The sequence below is a fragment of the Triturus cristatus genome, chromosome 2_1, assembly GCF_964204655.1.
Source record: "Triturus cristatus chromosome 2_1, aTriCri1.1, whole genome shotgun sequence".
In the NCBI taxonomy this organism is placed as follows: Eukaryota; Metazoa; Chordata; class Amphibia; order Caudata; family Salamandridae; genus Triturus; species Triturus cristatus.
The window spans coordinates 379,607,525-379,627,772 of record NC_140581.1 but is presented as its reverse complement, the minus strand read 5'-3'; positions in this window follow the sequence as shown (position 1 = coordinate 379,627,772).

Genomic DNA, 20,248 nt, shown 5'->3' with positions numbered 1-20,248 from the left:
GAAACAGCAGTCCTGAATTGGTAGGAATGAGGAAAGCCCTGCCAAGTCCCCTAGAGATACTGAAATAACTGTCACAGCAGAGGAGGAGTGGCACCATTTGGGCAAGCTGGTGACTTTCTCTGTGGCTGGTGTGTTCAGATGTGCACCCTTATCTTGAGAAGTGTTTCGCGAGGAGAAGCTAAGCTGGATGAGGGGCAATGATTTCTATTTTTCTGGCTGATGACTTGAGCTCACTAAGTAGAACAAACTAATACACGTTGTTTTTGTTTATTCTCCCACTGAGTCATCCCTTGTTGAGTATCAGTAGACTTGGGAGGTCCCTCCAGACCTCGTTTGTTGCCGAACTTCGTGATCAAAATGTGATGATTTTCTTGGGGATTCTCTCTCTTAGGAGGAACAGATGCCCCCTAAGGTATCCAAAAGGTGGCGAAGGCCTCTCAAAAGCTTGTTGTTAGATTTGTTTTAAATGAGGGCAGGTTTGACAGGTCGGGTTAGAGAGTTCCATGATTGTGGGTGACTCTGGTTTGACCAATAAGATTTGCTTTGTTTGATCTGAGGCTGTAGGAGTAGGCTTGCCATGAGATGTTAACACTTGCAAGTAATCCAGGCCATTGCCACTCAGTGGTTTGAACATTGTGTAGAGTAGTTTGAGCATAATTTTCTGGGCAACTGGGAGTCAGTGAACTTCTTTAGTTCCTTGGGTATATGAACAAACCCTTTCAGGCAAACTGACTTTTCTTCCCTATGTAGATGAATCAATCTGCATGCCATTATACAGTGCTTAAGAGGAACAATGTTTAATATAAAAGCAAATGATTTAGAATAGGCATGTTTATCCTGTGGCTGAGCAGCTAGGGAGAAAGTAACAGAAAGTAACCTGATAAATATAATACAGGTTACAATATCCTTCTCATGAATGTCTAAAAATTTAGTACAGCTTTCCTCTATGGGAGACTATTTTGAGTAGAAAATGTTTTGTTGGACTGAAAGAATTCTCAAGCAATGCATTTTCTTTTGGAGCTATTCCCTTTCGCCATATCAGCCATGCGTTTTGCACATGAGGTCTGCCTTTACATTTAATTTGCACACGAGATACCTAAGATCAGAGTGGTCTATAAGGCAAACCCGTCTGTGCCCGAGGGGCTAGTCTAACAGGCCAGTGTATAGGCTGGTTTGGGCTGCCTGTGGACCTATTTCATGATGAGGTGGGTCAGTGTTTATTGTTTTGTTATTTCCACAAATATTTGCTGCATCACGCACAAATGCATGCAGTCTCACATACCTTGGAAAACACCTACACAGCTGGTCTTTACAAAACTGCCCTGAACTTCAAATGTGGATCACTTTTTGAGGAATTGATCGATAATTGGGGCCCTTTTATTTGGTGCCCAACATATTTGACCCTGAGGATACCGCAAAATTATTTTTGCAAACGTTGTGCAATTTTCATGACGTGACAAACAGGCCAAATTTAGAGCAGACCTTACCAGCTCCTGCGACAACATAGTTAGTAGGGATTCTTCTCTGTAGAATGAATTAAACACCCACTGCCAACAATGGGTTCATAGATCACAAGCCCATAATATGTGCCTCAGATCACCAGTGTTTCTTTTACACTCTCACTCTATATTGTCCTGCAGGGATCCCAGGTCCTACATGCTATATGGTGTCCAATAAATCTGAAAAAGCATTTATTATGTTTAAATAGAAGGTTGAGATCCATCGACACATCCCACTTGTGTCATTAAAGAGGCCCAACCCCTTCCTCCCATTTCCCCACACTACTTTCAGTTTATGCCTTACATCGTTTTCCAGGAGGTAATTACAATATCCTTGTGTGCTTATATTATTGCATTAAGTTTTATTTTACTCTACGTAATGTTTAAGAGTAGCTGTTCTTCTGTAATGAAGTGTTCCTCTTTGGAATCATGGATAGAGCTTCCCCTCGCACATCATGCCTATGTCACAGCACTCACACCCTTGAAAGGGCTATTGAAGCCAAGAAGCACAGCTGAAAGTCATCAATAGTGGTTTGCTTGAATGCAACCACAACATATGCTTGGACTTAAAATAGGTCTTCCTGCGGGCCACAGGCCCACATCAGTGATGTGCTTTGCTTCACGCAAGTTCTGATGCAAATTCAGGTTCACGAAGCACTCTCTGATACATCTTTATTTCCAATGGAGGCTAAATATTACAATTCAATACATTTTAAAAACTCAAGGCACATTAGGTTCCATAAGGAAGACAGAGAGTGGTAAAGTTCAAACCACAAAGGTTTATTTAAAGATTAGCAAAGTTACAAATTCAATTCCATCAATAATCAGTACCTGAATGAGGAGCAATAGATTCCTTCTGAAATCCCTAAATTGGTGTCTGATGTGTTTGGTGAATAGTGTGATGTGGCTGCAAAGGAGAAGTCTTTATCAAACCATACTCTGAGATTTTTGACCAACGAGCTGGAGGAAGAACACTAGCCCCATAGGCTGCTTGAAAGGCGGGCAACGTTTTATTGTTACAGTTTTATATAGCGCAAACTTGACCCGAAGGTATTGGAGCACTTTACATGACCACCAGTTACATTACACAAGGACACATTCATTTTTGATTATTAGGCACCAAGAAATTAAGTGATTTGCCCAGAATCACAGAATGTTGAGCTGATGCCAAGACTCGAACCTGGTTCCCTATTCCACAGTCAGCTGCTCAGGCCATTATGCCACATCCGCTAACTTATCAATGCATTGCCGGTTAGCAGGAGTTTAGTTTTTTCACTGTTTAAAAGAAGGTAGCTCTAGTTCATAGGCTGGTGGATTTGTTTCAGACTAGTATCTGCATCAACTTCCTGCCAGTTCATCCAGCTGGAAGTGAACTAGATTTTCCATTGCAAACTTCTTCAAATGTTGCAGATATTTGGACATAATCTTACCAAGTAGTCTCATGTTACGGTGATGGTGAGCCCACACTTTGAATGAATGTAATTACATTATCCTTTTGTGCTTATATTATTATATTCAGTTCCACTTTACTCTGTGTAATGTCTAAGAATAGCTGTTCTTCTGTAATAAAGCTCCTCTTTGGAATCATGGATAGAGCTCCTCCTCTCACATCATGCCTATGTCATAGTACACGCACCCCTGAAAGAACTATTGGTGCCAAGAAGCACAGCTGAAAGTCATCAACACTGGTCTGTTTCAGTGCGACCACAATATAGTCTTTGGACTTAAAATAGGTCTTACTCCGGGCCACAGGCTTACATCAGCAGAGAAGCTCCCTTGAAGAAAAGGCTTTCATTGAATGGAATTGAATCATTTATACTGTGGTTATTGAACCATCGTAAAACCACTGTTAAGGTCCTCAGATAAAATACAGGTGAGAAGTGAGGTGCATTGAACTGCAAAACATATTCAAATCGTAGTCAAGGTCCACAATGCACTAGGAGATGGGAATCAGAAGACAGACTATGTAAACAACACCTCAAAGTGTGATTTTGACAAGTGTTCCCTCAATCGTGCCTTTTAATTACATTTTGCCCACAAGGTGCTGGTGCTGCACTGTAGGATACACTCTATTTGAGAAAATGCACTAACTACCAGGTTTTGAGGCACTATAATGTGCATATTTATCTACACTGATTCTCCAATTCACAACAATTAGAGTAGCCTCCCTGTCCTTCTGGGTGGGAAGGGTAGCACAGAGTAGTCCCACCTTCTAGATGAAGCGGGAGGGTAGCATGGAGTAACCCCCCTGTTCTTATGGATGGAAGCAGAGAGGGTAGCACCGAGTAGCGCCTCGCCCTTCTGGATGGAAGCAAGGAGGGTAGCATGGAGTAGCCCCCCTTTGCCCTTATAGGTGTAAAGGGGGAGGGTAGCACGGAGTAGCTACCCCCTGCCCTGCTGAATGGAAGCAGGGAGGGTAGCACGGAGTAGCCCCCCCACCCTTCTGGATGGAAAGGGGGAGGGAAGCATGGAGTAGCCTCCTCCCCTCCGCCCTTCTGGATGGAAAGGAGGAGGGATGCATGGAGTAGACCCCCACCCTTCTGGATGGAAGCGGGGAGGGTAACATGGAGTATCTCCCCCTGCCCTTCTTAATGGAAAGGAGGAGGGTAGAACGGAGTTGGTACCAGCATTATTCTGTTCAAGGTATAGAGTTGCTTGTGTACTAGACCTCACATAAACTTCACATACTCCTCAGCCACTTTGGATGTCAAACTGTGGTGCAGTAGCGGCACTCGTGAAAAGTAATCAGCAGCGTTATGATCTTTCCCCTGCTTGTGTACAATTTTATAATCATATTCTTTCAGTCAGTCCCCCCTCTGAATGTGAGGAGGCATCTTTGTCTTTGGGTTTCCAAAGTTGGTGAGCAACACCTGATGATCTGTGATGATGGTGAAATGTTTCCAATAGAGAAACACATGAAAATGTTTGCAGGCCCACCCCACAGTCAGACTCTCCTTCTCTGGCTGAGAATAGGCATTCTCAGTTTCAGACAGACTTCGACTGGCATAGTCCACAATGTGTCACGGATGACCATTGTGTTGAGCAAGAATATCTCCCAGCCCCACCAAGCTCACATCTACTGTGATCTCAGTATGTAATTTGGGGTCAGAGTAGGCAATTTCAGTGGCATTTTCAATCACATATTTTATGATTTTGAACCTGAAGGGGCTGGGGTTTTATTTCTCTACACCCCCGCCACCCCCCAAAACACACACACACACTTTTTGCCTGGTTTTTTATGCCACTTTGACTGAAGTGTACTGGGTCCCTGCTAACCAGGTTCCCAGTACCAGTGTTCTTTCCCAAAAATCTGTAGCTTTTGTTCCCACTATTGCCACTGATGTAGCTCACATACAAGTCCCTAGCAAAAGGTACCCATTGCTACCAAGGGCCTTGTGGTTAAAGACGATCCCTAAGGGCTGCTACACAAATTGTGCCACCCTAAGGGACCCCTCACTAAGCACATGCACACAGCCACAGCAGCCTGCGTGTCTTGGTGCAGACAAAACTGAAGAGTCGGCATGGCACACATCCCTGTGTGCTATGCCCACAGACACCGCATGAGATATGGGTGAGACACCCCTCTAGCAGACCTTTGCCCTAAGGCAGGGTGCACCATATCTCCCTTGAGGGCATATCCACATGAGCAGATATGCCTCTGCAATATCCTTGTCGATTCCTGGATTTTGTAAGTGACCAGGGAAGTCATAGTAAGTACATGGTCTGGACACCCATCATTACCAGTTCCACATCTCCCAACGAGCAAGAAAACCACTATTTACAGTGGTTTTCAGCTTGTTTTCCCTGCAGCCGTGTGATATCGGCTCCTCACCGGGAGACCGTGTTATGGGAGACAATATTGTGTGTCACACAGTGGCACTGTATGAGTTGGCAGGTATGTCGTTTCATTTTCGAGGTTTGACTGTACATCCGAGCACAATACGTGCTTTTGGCTAAAAACAGAATTAGCGGAGGGTTACCCTCCTAAAATGGGCCCAGTTGTTATAGCATCTTCAAAGACCATGGTTACCAGGTGGCAGTATGAAACAGGATAACATAATTTGTAGTACCGGACTGTTCTTTAAGAAAATTATAAATATGTAGTATTGGGGTCCCACGTGCTGCATGTGTGCCTTTTGCCCCGATGCTCACATATATTTGTGGTGTACCTCATTTTTTCCGAGTCATTGCTGATCACAGCAGCATACGCCTTTTGCTTTTTTTTATTTTTTATTATAGAATGACACTATAGACTCTTGTTAATCATGCCCTGAAGAAGCACAATATGTTTAGGAATAAAAAGTTGTGTCATTTTATGCTTGATCATTTTAGAAATAAGAAGAATTGCGAGAAAATATATTCGTCCAGTTACATATTGGTTATACTTCGAACACTGTACATCATAAACCCTGTTTACATTCTCCGACTACTTGCTAACTCAGAAAGCCTTCTCCCCCAAGACTCCTAAACCATGCATGAAATATTGACCTTGATTTATTCTCGCTTGAGTCCTCTCCGTTCTTTCTTCAGAGTGGCCCACTTCTTACCTTCCATCCTCTGTATGCTTTCTTTTCTGATTATAGCCTCCTTTCAGTCTCATGCCTGTCTGCCTTAGTCCCTCTTTTTTTAATCCTGCAAATGGCTGATATCTCATGTCATAGATCACAACCTCTCCTCTTTAAATCGCTATCCCTGCAACCTAACAATATCTAATGTCCACCAGCCTATCTATCCCACTGACCATTCACCTAAAAACCACATAGCCCCTACTAATCACACCTACCTGGCATTAATAGATCACAAAGTAACTGAAGTATATGGATGCAAGTTTTCTTGAGAGCACATGGCTAACCACAATAACCAGCAATAAACACTGAACTAACCAGTAACCTTTGCTCCGAAGTAGTGTGCTACTCAACGTAAAGTAGGAGAGGATGTAGCCTTAGGGCTAGAGCGGTCAACTCCGAAGCTGGGGAATTGTGTTCCAGTCTCAGCAATGACCCTCAGCATCCTGTGATTCAAGGCAAATCACTTAATCTCCCCGTGCCTGACAAAAATTAATGTGTCCATCTGTAAGGAAACTGGTGCTCATGTAAAGCGCTCTGATACCTGATATCTTCGGGTCTAGTTCGGGCTATATAAAACTCTATAGAATTTTTTATTGAATAGCGTTTGAACGCCTCGTCAGGGGTAGTAAGTGCTACATAAATCCAATTACAATACAATATAATTAAAAGGTACACAGTGCTATGAGAGCCCTGAAAGGCATACCTGAATGACTTTTATTCAGTTATATTTGTAATGCACCCAGAATGTGACCATTGGAAATATTACGTAATGTTTAACTATTTCCCCACTATAACATAATATCAACTGTTGTCTTCGTATTGTATTCATTTTACTTCTACATACATTAAAGTATCCATAGACATTGGGTATAGAAGAAGGAGAACGAGGAAAGTTTACACAATTGTGAAAACTCTGGTCTACTTCTATACTTCTATACCGAGCCTCATTCCACTCTCCCCAGTCCCATTAGGGTTTCAGTCTGCATTCACACTCAAAGAGTGATTGCTCCCTCTTTTTTTGTAGAGGACCTGGAAACAGCGCCCAAAGTTGGCAGCAGTTGTCAATTTGCCAGTACCCACTTTGACTGTATCTGCTTCTTCTCTGTTTCTCTCTGATAGTCAATAGTTTTCTTGAACACATAGAAATAGAAGGTAGATTAGGATCCAAAAGCTTTCTTAACTATGATTCCCTTATTCTTTTATTTCCATTTTTAGGTCTTGGCTGAACACAGCTTTATCTGTCCTTAGGAAGACATTGTTTTTAATACATAACTTATGCTTAGAGTGTTTTGTATGTATCAGTAATCTGCTCTTGATTCTATGGCTTCTCCCCTATTCGTGTGTTTGTCCTACCGAGGAGCATTTTGGTCTTACAGTGTTTTGATCAGATGAGTTGTTTTCTTCATAACCATACCAAAGAGGGCTTTTTATGAGTCATTGAGCACACCATGGAGATTGTATGTGCCTCCATGACCTCCCTGTTTTCCTATTCATCCCTCCACATAAAAGAGTGCACTAAGAGTAAAATAAGCAAGTGACAGGGTAATGTAGAAAGAAAGATGAGTCATGTAATGGCAAAAGCAAAGGGAGTGTGTTGAGAGACGAACAGTGGAAGAGGAGAGATGAGGAACAGGAAGTCTACTTAGAATGAGATATGATGGAGAGCGAGCAGCAAGGGAGAGAAGGAAGGTGTGAGAATAAGGAGGGTTGAGAATATAGAATGATGTGTTCTAACAATGTAAAACAAACAAGATGATGGACGGAATGTTGCACATTGGCAAAACATTCACCCCCAGCCACAGATCTGGGTTTAATCCATCGTTATTTTGCTCACCACGCCACCCCAGTTCAGACATGGCCCGATGAAAATCAGTCTTGACCCTGTGCCTCATGGGAACAGTCCAGCCCGAACTGCCAAGCCATTTCTTCCCTGGACCGGAATCAAGCATCCTAGGACCGGTTTCGGGGTTTCACCCCTCTTCAGCCAGGATAGCTTGACTCCAGTGGCGTAGTGAGCACGGGACCCACGTCTGGGCATACCCTTCCCACATAGGGCAAACAGCAAATCACACAAGATGATGGACGGAATGTTGCACATTGGCAAAACATTCACCCCCAGTCACAGATCTGGGTTTAATCAATTGTTATTTTGCTCACCACGCTATCCCAGTTCAGACATGGCCATATGCAAATCAGTCTTGACCCTGTGCCTCATGGGAACAGTCCAGCCCGAGCTGCCAAGCTATGTCTTCCCTGGACCGAATTCAAGCATCCTAGGACCGGTTTTGGGGTTTCACCCCTCTTCAGCAAGGGTAGCTTGACGCCAGTGGCGTAGTGAGCACAGGACCCACGTCTGGGCATACCCTTCCCACATAGGGCGAACAGCAAAACACACAAGATGATGGACGGAATGTTGCACATTGGCAAAACATTCACCCCCAGTCACAGATCTGGGTTTAATCCATCGTTATTTTGCTCACCACGCCACCCCAGTTCAGACATGGCCATATGCAAATCAGTCTTGACCCTGTGCCTCATGGGAACAGTCCAGCCCGAACTGCCAAGCCATGTCTTCCCTGGACCGGAATCAAGCATCCTAGGACCGGTTTCAGGGTTTCACCCCTCTTCAGCCAGGATAGCTTGACTCCAGTGGCGTAGTGAGCACGGGACCCACGTCTGGGCATACCCTTCCCACATAGGGCAAGCAGCAAAACACACAAGATGATGGACGGAATGTTGCACATTGGCAAAACATTCACCCCCAGTCACAGATCTGGGTTTAATCAATCGTTATTTTGCTCACCACGCTATCCCAGTTCAGACATGGCCATATGCAAATCAGTCTTGACCCTGTGCCTCATGGGAACAGTCCAGCCCGAACTGCCAAGCTATGTCTTCCCTGGACCGAAATCAAGCATCCTAGGACCGGTTTCGGGGTTTCACCCCTCTTCAGCCAGGATAGCTTGTATCCAGTGGCGTAGTGAGCACGGGACCCACGTCTGGACATACCCTTCCCACATAGTGCAAACAGCAAAACACAAAAGATGATGGACGAAATATTGCACATTGGCAAAACATTCACCCCAGTCACAGATCTGGGTTTAATCCATCGTTGTTCTAAAAATGTGGCATGGGAAAGGGAAGAAGACATGGGAAACGAGGTGTGAAAAATGAGAATATGAAGGAGGTGTAGGAGTAAATGAGAGCGTGTGAAAAATGGAAGGTGGGGGTGTCAGAGAAAAGAATGGTGTGAGAAGATAGTGGTGAATTAGATATGAAGAGAGGGAGGCGCTATAGTAGAAAAGGAAGAAATGCGGCAAGAGTAAGAAATGAAAGGAGTAGGGGTAGATGGTAAAGGAGGAATAAAAATAGCAGTACCAAACTATCCTGCATAGCTTTTAAATCTCACGTAGGTCGGAGGTTAACTGATCTTTGACCCAGAGTCTTTTGGCACCTACGTACATCACTACAACATAATTTGCATTATGTATGCATAACTTCATTTGCATTATGTATACATAACTTGAGCATTTAGGAGTGTGTTTGTAAGATGTGATCTTCTAGACTAAGAGGTCCTGGTTCGCTTACCTTTTTCTGGGGGCAATTGTGCCTTTCTCCAGATGTAGGTGTCAGTGGCAGCTGGCATAGCTCGCGGGTGGTGAGGCAGGCGCAGTTGGGTGTCGGGGGTTGTCGCAAAGTGGGGGGATGTCGTGCAGGGGGTGGGGGATTAGGGATCGAATGAAGAAAGAAAAAAAAACTTACCTTGAGGCCGGGTCCCTCATCGTCACTGCTCCTGCTCTCCTGCTCTCGTGCCTCCAACTCTGACAGGAATAAGAAGCAGGCAGCCAACCTGCCTTCCGTAAACCAATCACAACGATGCAATTCAGTGTTGTGATTGGTCTGAGCGCCGCTCTGGGTTCAAGAGATGCAGGTCTAGTCCTTCTCACCTAGGCAAAAGGGCAGCAGGTCCGCACTGCAGGGCAGGAGTGCTTCAGGGCAGCATTCCAGGAGAGTGGCTGTTCTTCCTGTCAGGGTATCTTAAGGTCCAAAAATGTACTGAAGTTGTGATGTCTGAGGTATAGTATATATACTCAGTTGTGCCTCTGAAGTGGGGAGAAGCTTCTAGAATCATGCTTTTGAAGTGCACAGGTGCCCTGGCTTCCTGGTCCTGGCTCCAGATTTACTACAGAGGGTATAAAGACAATTGTGGGAGATAGGACCCAGCATATTCAAGTGTTAGTAGGGTTGGGACCAGCTTCTCCCTCACATCCTGCCAGTGGTGGCCCATCTAGTCTCACCTAAGCTTCCCTATGTGTGTGGCTGTGTAGGAGGAATACACAAAGTCCAACTGTCGACTACACCCAGTCATGTGACCCAGGGACAGGCTGCAGGCACCAAATGACTAAGGCAAGAAAATGCCAACTTTCTAAAAGTTTAATTTTCAAAATTGTAATTTAAAATCCAACTTCACCATAAATTAGGATTTTTCATTACAATTCCCAAAATTCCAAACATGAACTAGTTACCTTTTCCCATTTGGAAATTAAACTCATAAAATGTAATGAGGTAACTCCAATGTTATCCTCTAGGAGAGAAAGGCCTTGCAGTAGTGCATAACAAATGTAAGAATTTTTGACTACCAGAAGATGTAAAACTTAAAAGTACATGTCCTACTTTTTAAATACATTGCACTCTGCCCTCCAGGCTGTCCAGGGCCTACTCTAGGGCTAACATATTTATTAAAAAGGAAGGTTTCGGCCTTGCAAAAGGTTTACTCTGCCAGTTTAAAACTGCACACACAAACAAGCTGCAATAGCAGGACTGAGACAATCAGTGCTGCAGCCCACTAGTAGTATCTAATGTATAGGCTTTGGGCACAGGTAGTGCCACTCTGCTAGGGAATTACAAGTAAATTAAATATGCTGATTGGGTATAAGCCAATCGAACATGTTTTAAGGAGAGCATAGGTAAAGTGCGTTGAGTCCTAATAGCCAACAAAAATGCTATCAGAAAATGGTAGGGTGAAGGGAAAGAGTGTGGGTGTAACCCGCTCGAAAGGGCCAAGTTCAACAGTTAATTTTACAGAGCTGTACACAAAGTTACAATACATTGGCAGGAAGGGCCTTGACAGCGGTTCCTGTCAATACTTGAAATGCCCAATGACCCGACAGACATTTCAAAATGTTATTGTCAGGACCTCCGCCAGATTCATTTACTCTGTCTCCCTGGCAGAGGAAACCCAGGTGGCCAAGTTTTAAATCAGGTTCTTGGTCAACCCACAAGGACAGCTACCAGTCACAGTGCCAGACCATCATGGGGTGTACTCCCACTATAGCACGTGCATTGTTCGCACGATAAAGATATTGCATCCACACTGTCATCTAACCACTGTATTTCAAAATAACTCTACGTAAGTAGATGAGGAGTAAAGAATATTAAATATATATTTATCTGGATGACGTAGTGGTAGGTAATATAGTGAATTTGCCCAAAAAGAACGATATGCTTTTACCTTAACCATGGCCATCTAGAGGTTTCATGTCCAGGCTATGATCATAAATGCACCACAAGCCGAGGTCACCACCTTGTTGTACACGCCTATTTTCCGCATTCACAGGAAACCTGAGCTGTAAATGTCTGCATTTGGACTAGCATCTGGAACTCTACACTGAACATGAACAGGAAAGAAACATGAGGCCAATGTGGCCAATCAAGGTTGCTTACAGAATGCTGTGGCCGTCTGTTGTACAGACAGTGACGTTTAAGACTCTCTTTACATAATCAAGCCATACTGACTCACTGGGACACCACCCGGCATGTCTCATAGGGTATGGCTCTGAACCTGGCAGTTATTCACCGGCATCACTTATCCAAGTCAATACCTGAACTCACACATCACAGTCGCTCCCTCCTGATTGGAGCAGGCACTAGTCTATGTTCTTCACAGTTAAAGAATGACAATTTCCAGCAACACCCCCCACCCCCCTCCTAAGATCTGACTGAGATCAGAAGAGGGTCTGAAAGATATTTGGTGAAGGATACCCCTGCACCCTTGGAAGGAATCTATTTGTTACGCATTTAGTATTATTTTTTACAATTTACTATTAATAATGTAGGCATAGGCTGTGTGAAGCTTTGTTGTAATAATTACTAATAGGTTTATATATTGTGCTTACATAATGGGGTCATATTTCATGGCAGTAGTCTACGTAGGCTCTATGGGGCATATTAACAAGCCAGGCGATAAAATTATCGCCGCTTTAGCGTCAGAAAACTGCCGCTAAAGCGGCGATAATGGGCTTGAGAATATGCTCTATGGAATTCCAATTGAAGCCCAGGTTAGATGTGAAGGACATCTAACATGGGCTTCAATTGGAATTCCATACAGCATATTATCAAGCCCATTATCGCCGTTTTAGCGGCAGTTTACTGCCGCTAAAGCGGCGATAATTTTATCGCCTGGCTTGTTAATATGCCCCTAAGAAAGTAAATACAAGATGGCGTCTACTCTATTTGACATCATGGCAAGGATTCAATCGCCAGTTGAATGTCATCTGGGAGAAATAGACCTTGTTCTGAATGCGGATCTCGCGCACGTTCCCACGGGAGTCTCTTGGCATTACTCAGCCGCCATCGCCCAGACTGGCAATGAAAACGTGCCTGTGAGAGTCAGCGTCTGGGAAGGGTGACTCTCGGTCCAGTGACACGGCAGCTGCACATGCCTGGAGCAGACTGCAGGAGAGAGCTTGGGAGGCCGGCCTGGCTCGTGCTGCGGCGAGGCATCGCCTCCCTAACTGCGGTGATTGTATCACTTGCCTGCAGTGAAGGATGTTTCACTACCGGTTCTCGAGGCGGAACACGATACGCCCATATCAAAGCTCCAGGCCCGTCTTTAACAACTTCTGGGCTAAAATACAAAGGCTTCCGATTAACTTCACCTGTGCTATCTGATTGTATGATTGCATAAATAAAGGAGGACTCTCTGTCGCACATAGGACCTTTAAAACGACGTCTAGGAGGATTATGTATAGTATGTGACTCAAGCACTGAGGGCTTCAGGTGGGGAGGGAGGGGCAGCAGTGGAGTGCTTTAACTGCAACAAGACATTACATCCTACCACATCCGGTTTACAAGAGCAAGAAAAGACATTTACCAAAGTATCTGTTTTATAAAAGTGGCTGCATAGCAGAAGGTGTCAGAGTGCACACCTGCACTCATCCCCCGGTGTCGTGGGTGTAAATGGGCGAGGGAGGGGTTGTGCTGAGAAAAGAAGACGGTCTTGAGTTATTTGCTGAAGGTTAGAAGTGTTATCTGGTTAATTAATCTTTGGACAACCCAGGACTCAGTTCTCATAATTGGAAATTTACTCTGGGAAGTTTGCTCCGTGCACGCTCACGTTCCCACGGGAGTTTGTTGGCATTACTCGCTGTCATTACACAGGCTGGAAATGCAAACGTGCCTCTCGTGCAGGTTTTAGGGAATTCACAAATGTGTGTAGGAGTACGCCAGAAAGCTGCAAAAGTAGCTGTTTCTTAGGCATACGACTTGAATTGTTTTGTGAATTTTATTTACGACCACACGAATACCTTTTTTCGTGCCTGCATCTCTATACATTCAAAAATGCAACATTGTGTTGCAGTCACACTTAACAACCTCTTTTTGTCTTCATCGGGATGGCATTTTTATACTAGATACAAACCCCTTGCTGTACACCCTACCCAGTTTTGATGCTGTTTCTGATCCATTCCGTGCGCCTACAAATGTACTCCTTTCTTTGGTAGGAGTAAACATGATAACAGAATGAGGATATGAATGGGCCATGGAACATTTGTGAATGGTCTCAAACACATTAGATTGTATGTTTGTGTAGAAACTTCAAAGGCCGTGCCTACTCTGGAACACTTCTCCCTGGATTTGCTAACATGAAAAACAGTGGCAGCAGGCATGTAAGGAGGGTAGTGGGGCGGGAGGGAAAAAATAAAAGCTATTAATAAATACAAAAAATAAAAAATTCACTTTCCTCAGATCCTGGCGCGACATCTTCCTCGCTGGGACGGTAGGCAGGGTCCAACACAGTGGGACCAGGAAGCTGTAGTAACCAATCTTGGTGCTGCTTTTATGCAGCATGAAAGCAACACCAGGATTGGAGAGAGCAGCCTCTCTTGCCGCTCCCAAGGGCACTGGAGCCCTATGCTGCCTCTAACACAGTTGTCTTAAGACAGCTGGGTTAGAAAGGTTTGAAATGCGCATGTCTGGCTGGCCGTTGCAATACGGCTGGCCAAAAAGATATGCACAGTTTAAACCTAAGTACACTGCCTAAAACTGCTTTCTGCTGCTGCCTGACTGGCAGCAGCAGAAACCAGAAAGCCCTGCCTGCCCATCCTGAAACGCACTCAGGATGGAGTTTGGAAAAATAAAATGGTAATAAATGAAGTTTATTACCATTTTAGTTTTCAATATCTGGGGGCAATTTGGTGTGTGGGGCGAAGGAGCGCCCCCCCCCGAATGTTGCACAATCCTTTTGCACAACCCTTTTTACGACTATAATCCACGTTTTGAGGAAAAAACATTGACATAGCAGGATGTTGAGGCAACGCCGCGGCTTGAATCTGGCACCTCAGTTGCAAAGTCAGCAGCTCTAGCCATTACGCCACACCCTCTCCCTTTTTAGGGTTCTTGGGACTTGAAACCTGTGCATTTCCGTTTGCAGTCACTACCTTGTTCATGATTCAATATCTTGATCATACATGTAGCATGATTTATCTCCTGCAACCGGAGGATTTAGTAGCATATCAACAAAGAGGCGATAGAAAATTATTGCCGCTTTTGCGGCCGTTTTTGGCCGAAAAGCGGCGATAATTTTATCACCTAATTAGCAAGGTCACGCTAATGCGTGAATCCTTGCTTTAGCGTACAAAATCTTAACGCCCAGCTTTGCATCTCTAATGAGATGCAAAGTGGGCGTTCCTGACCTGACATGACAAGAGAAATGTCGCTAAGCGACATTTCTCCTATCATCAAGCCCCACGCTATGAAGCATGGCGGCAGGAAAAGTAGCGATAACCCCTGTTATCGCTACTTTCCTTACGCCTGCTTCAGGACTGACTTAGCCATGATATCCTATGGAAGGTGGATATCATGGCTAAGTTTGTGGGGCCCTATCATCAAGCTAACGCCACATTTTGTGAGATTATCGCTGGGTTTCCAGCGATAATCTCACGTTAGGCAGTTAGCGCTAGGATTTTTATCGCTGAGGAGACAAGGGTTGCTAATAGCACGCTATCTCAGCGATAAAAATCCACGCTAGCCGGCGATAATTATCCTCACGCTAAGTGCGCTTAGCGATAATTATCGCCGGTTGTTGTTGATACGCCCCTTAGAAACTTTGCTAGCGACGGAGTAAGACTCTTTTGTGCATTGTTAGATGAGGGCCGCGTTAAAGAGTGAATTCTGATGGATACTTCTACCTGTAGATTCCTTTCTCAATTTGCTTATTTCAAACACAACATCAACAACCGTTTTGCTTATGTTATCTGTTTCCAATTTAAAGGATTGCAAAGTCATGCCATATAGGGGCCAGGTTGCAGATACCACTATTGGGGCAACTACTGAGCTTTAAATTGGAAAGAGATAATATAAGCAAAAGCCTGCAAGCATTGTTAATTGCGAAGCTAACAAAGTAGCATTGTAAACAAAGTAAACCGTGAAAAAATGGGCTGCGCCCTTCAGTGGGAACATTCCCCCTGTGGTGCCAGGCCAGGACAAAAGCGGCTTACATGTTTTGATGGGCGTGCCACACACTGTTTACTCTCCCACTGCAGAAGGTTTCTTGGCAACACTTCTAGGAACAAGGAAATTAGAAGATTCAGCCTCATCATAGCCGTGGTGTTTCCATGGTTACTGACTTGGTAGTACAGAAACAGAAACCCCTCCATGCCTTATGCCACGTCTACATTGGGCAGGATGCCCACCTGCAGAGGTGGGCGAGATTCAGCTACCCCAGCTTCGGACAAAATTCAGCAAACTTAATACTTCTTCATGAAATGCAACAGGCCCTGAATCCACCTGACTACCACAGGCAGGAGTAAAAAGTAAACATTAAGAGATTATGCAGCACCTCTGCTGGAAATCGAAAATTGTCAAGGAGCAAAAATATGGGCCAAAAATTTGACCCTGTGATGCTATTGGTGGTCAAAGGTGCTCCTGCTATTCCTCCTGCTATATAATTAGTACATTAGTATATTGACATCCATTCTAGAAGGCCACATCCAGAGCAACAGCTTCCTTGCCATGCCACTTCAGCTTGGGAGGGTTTAGAAATCAGAGTGATGGGCAGAGGGGTTTGCAAGGAGTCACTTTGGCATGTGCCTCTCACTTGTTCTCTTCTCTGGTGCAAAGATGTCGGAAGCAATGGCATGCTAATGTAGTGGTTTTCGTTGCAGCTATGTCAATGGTATTGCACATTGAGGAAGCCCAGGTCACGCCCTTTCGTTCAGTGCACTTGAACAGGTGCATTGTTGCATCATTATTTAAGGTATACGCAAATGCTGTCCCTAGGTATGATTTACCATTCTGTTTGCATAATTCCTTTTCCACAAATTTTCCTCTGTTGCTGTTTGTGGGACTTCATTTCTGGCACGACGTGATCCATGAGATAGAAAGTTGTCGTTTTACAAGGAATACAGAAGTGGTTTCCATTCATAGTGGTAGACGCAAGGAAAAGCAATCATTCCAGAGCATCGTTTTGCAGTAAAGTTTGTCATTGTGCTTTAACCTTGAGATTATAAATTCATCGTTTTATATGATTTGAAGCTACCATCATCAATTGAATTATGCTACAACTAACCATCATATTTGATCTGTTCTTAAAAAATCCTGGGGTGAAAGACTAAGGGGTTGATTACAAATTTGGTGGTGCGGAGGGGGGAGCACGCCACCGCCCTGCTCCCACAACGCCAAAGTCAACTGCCGACCGCCCTGCAGATTAGAAGTTTTCTCCTGGTCTGGTGGGCGGTCGTTTGGTGTTCCCACAACTGTGCCTTAGAAAAAGGCACCAAAATGGGAATGCCAAAGCAACTTCCTGCATGGCATGGGCTGTTTAGTCCATCCCGTGCATGAACTGGGCATGCATGCAAACAGGGGGGCACTATGTGTCCCCCTGCATGCATCACATTGTACTGGGGCCTCACCGCCATGAAAAGGCTGGTGATGGTAAACTCAGAATATGCTTGGCGGTGCTGCAGCGGCACCACCAAGCATTTGGCTGACCCAGACCTTCTCGCCACCGCCAGGGAATGCGGTTCCCTGGAAGTTACAGTGGTCCCAAAACGGTCCTAATGCCGTACTTGTAATACGGCTGTCGGACCACTCGTGTGGTGGCCCCCAAACGCCACTGCACCTCCACCACGGGTTTGCCAGTCCGATGGATCACTGAACTCATAATCAGGCCCTAAATGTTGGAGCGGCAAAGGTCTGTACAAAAAGAAGGAGGGAGGGGGGGGACCGGGAGCTAGTTATGGTCCAGTGTCTGTGCTCCGAGTTATATCTATAGTATTCAAATGGAGACACTGTTCCTGAAGAGACAAAGGGAGGAAAGAAACGAAAAGGTCTAGGCTAATATTAGGCCCAACTATCTAAGGATAGGGGGGCACTCCTTAGTTTCTCATGTTGCCCTCACACACCCCGAAGGATGTCATGCTTCATCATTGGGCGTTTGCTCCTCGTCGGGCCGGCGCTGCAATGCCCTACGGGTCCCCCGAAGGGTCACTTTAGCGGAGATCTTTTTGAGAAAACGCCGTTTGGTGCATGCGGGTGTGTGGTTTGGGTCCTAATAAAAAAGAGCTGCGTGGTGGTGAAGTGTGTTTGTGAAGTGGTATCCTAAAAATGTCTAAGGGTTACTGAGATAAATTTTAATGTGAATAGCACCCTTGACATAATAAAAGACCCGTAGGTCGGGTGTTACCTTATCGAAAATAATGTATCGATGGGTAACTTATGTGTGGTCAAGCGGTCGACATGTTTCGCGCCCCAACGGTCCAGAAAGGATCCCTGGCGCTTCTTCAGGAGCGGCAAAGGTCCCAATCCTCACTCCGCAGGCCTGTACCCTTATGCTGAGTTCCCCATGGCTAGCCTCTGGATATTTCTGTTTTTGTAGCCAGGGTGCAGAAGACATTCAACAGTGTACGTGGAGGACCCACTGTGACACAGAGTGCAACAGAGAGCTGGACTTTGTGTTACATGGGGGCAAACCATGTGCACCCTCCTTTGCTGAGTTTGACTGCTGTGAGCTCCCCGGGCAATGAAGGGCTGACAGTTGTAACAGCACCTGCTTGCGCATACCAGACAGTCCTTTTTTCATGTTGTCAGCACAAGGAGAGTAGCATGCTGCACATTCCTGATTCAATTGTCTGTCAGTCCTCTGCAACCAGGTCCTTTTCTCAATCCATACCTGACAAGGATGTCACATAGATACTCAGCTTCTGTAAGTGTAGGAGGAACACCATGGTGTGTGTGTTGTGTATTACGGGTAACCCTGGGATTCATTTATGGATCGCCTGTGTGTGACTCTTGCCTAAGATGGAGGTTGTAGAGAGCCTGCCAGCCATCAATGTGAATCGCAGAGCTTCTCCTACACATTGCTGAGGTCGTTTGTGGTGGACTCTAGGATGTGGAGGATGGAAGATAAAGGTTAGTTTTCAGGTGTAGTAACAGCCTTTGCCCCACTTTCTGCTCCATTCCTGTCCAGAATGTTACCTCAAACAGGTTGAGAGGCAGGAAAGTTGAGAAGTCCCTCTCTTTTTTTGTGCTTTTGATTTCCCTGATAGGAAGCTCCAAGTTCCAGCCCACTTTCCTGCTGATACTAGAAGATAAAGGGCCTGATTTAGAATTTGGAAGACGGAGAAATGTCCATTAGGGTGATGGAGTAAATGACTTCATCACCCTGATGGACATTCCATCCCCCAAATTTGGAGATGTCCGTCGGCCCTGTGGAGATCTCTTAACATTGTCAGGAACTGCCTTCACAGTGGTTCTTGCCAATGTTGCGAAAGTTTGATGGACTGTTCCAGCAAACATGATGGCCATTTTTACAAAGTAATACTTTTTTCAAAAAGAAACTCCCAAAGTGGGAATTTGTAAGGAACTCTAATGACCACACACCATGGGAGCTTTCTCTCATGGAATGGAGATTACATTGTTTACCTTTACTGTACCTCACCACCAGGATTTGATGGACAGCTAATAAAAGCCTTCCGATTGCCCGCTCTAATGTGGGCGGATTGTCAGATGAATGACCTCCGATTGCTCGACATGGCCTGTACTCAATGGGGCCGTCGGAGGAGATTGTTGGTGACAGAGCCAAAGTAGGCTAAGTCAACCACATATTGTTGGTCCATCCACCTCTAAATAGGGCAGCCAGGCCATAAGTTTGGCTTACAGCATACTACGCTGCTCTTGCAATGAAGTACCCTATCTGTCAAACTCTAAATTACCCCCAAAGACTGTAGCTTGACCAATCTGGGAGGAATAAACAAAAGCCAGGAACTGATCCCAGAGTTGGAACCATGAAATATACAAACTTTATATGTAAACTTGATGTACTGTAAGGCAGAAGCCGCTAGTCAGTGTGCTAGGGTTTTTCATTGACTGGTGCCACAGATGCCACACCACTGAAGACCAGGAAGTACCTTTATGTCCAAGACTGGGATCACTGACTGCCAACTCCCATGCACTAGGTTTGGGAACAGAAACTTGTAAGATCTGTAGTCTGCAAGGAAGAGCAGCCTTGGCACCTCCTTGAGGGAAGGAGCACACTGACTGCCAAGATTGGGTAATGGAGATGCCTTTACACAAAAGACAGGTGGCGTTGAAGAGGGAGGCCGTGAGGATCTGTGCAGGGAGAGCTGAATCTGGTTGCAGCCCTGGGAAGGATCTGCACAGTCAAGCTATGTTGTGAGGACGTATGGCATGAGATACCTCTGGAGCGTGCCCCAGAGCGAGATGGCTTGCTCCCTGAACTTGTGCTGACATGTGAGCACTACAGAGGCTTTGAGATGGTGCCTCGCGAGGTCACATGATGAGAAAAATATGCACCTTCCAGACAGCACCTAAGACATTTTCACGGTATGAAGATTCACAACTGAAGTTGAAATTGGACCTCAAAACTTCTAACTATGATCACTG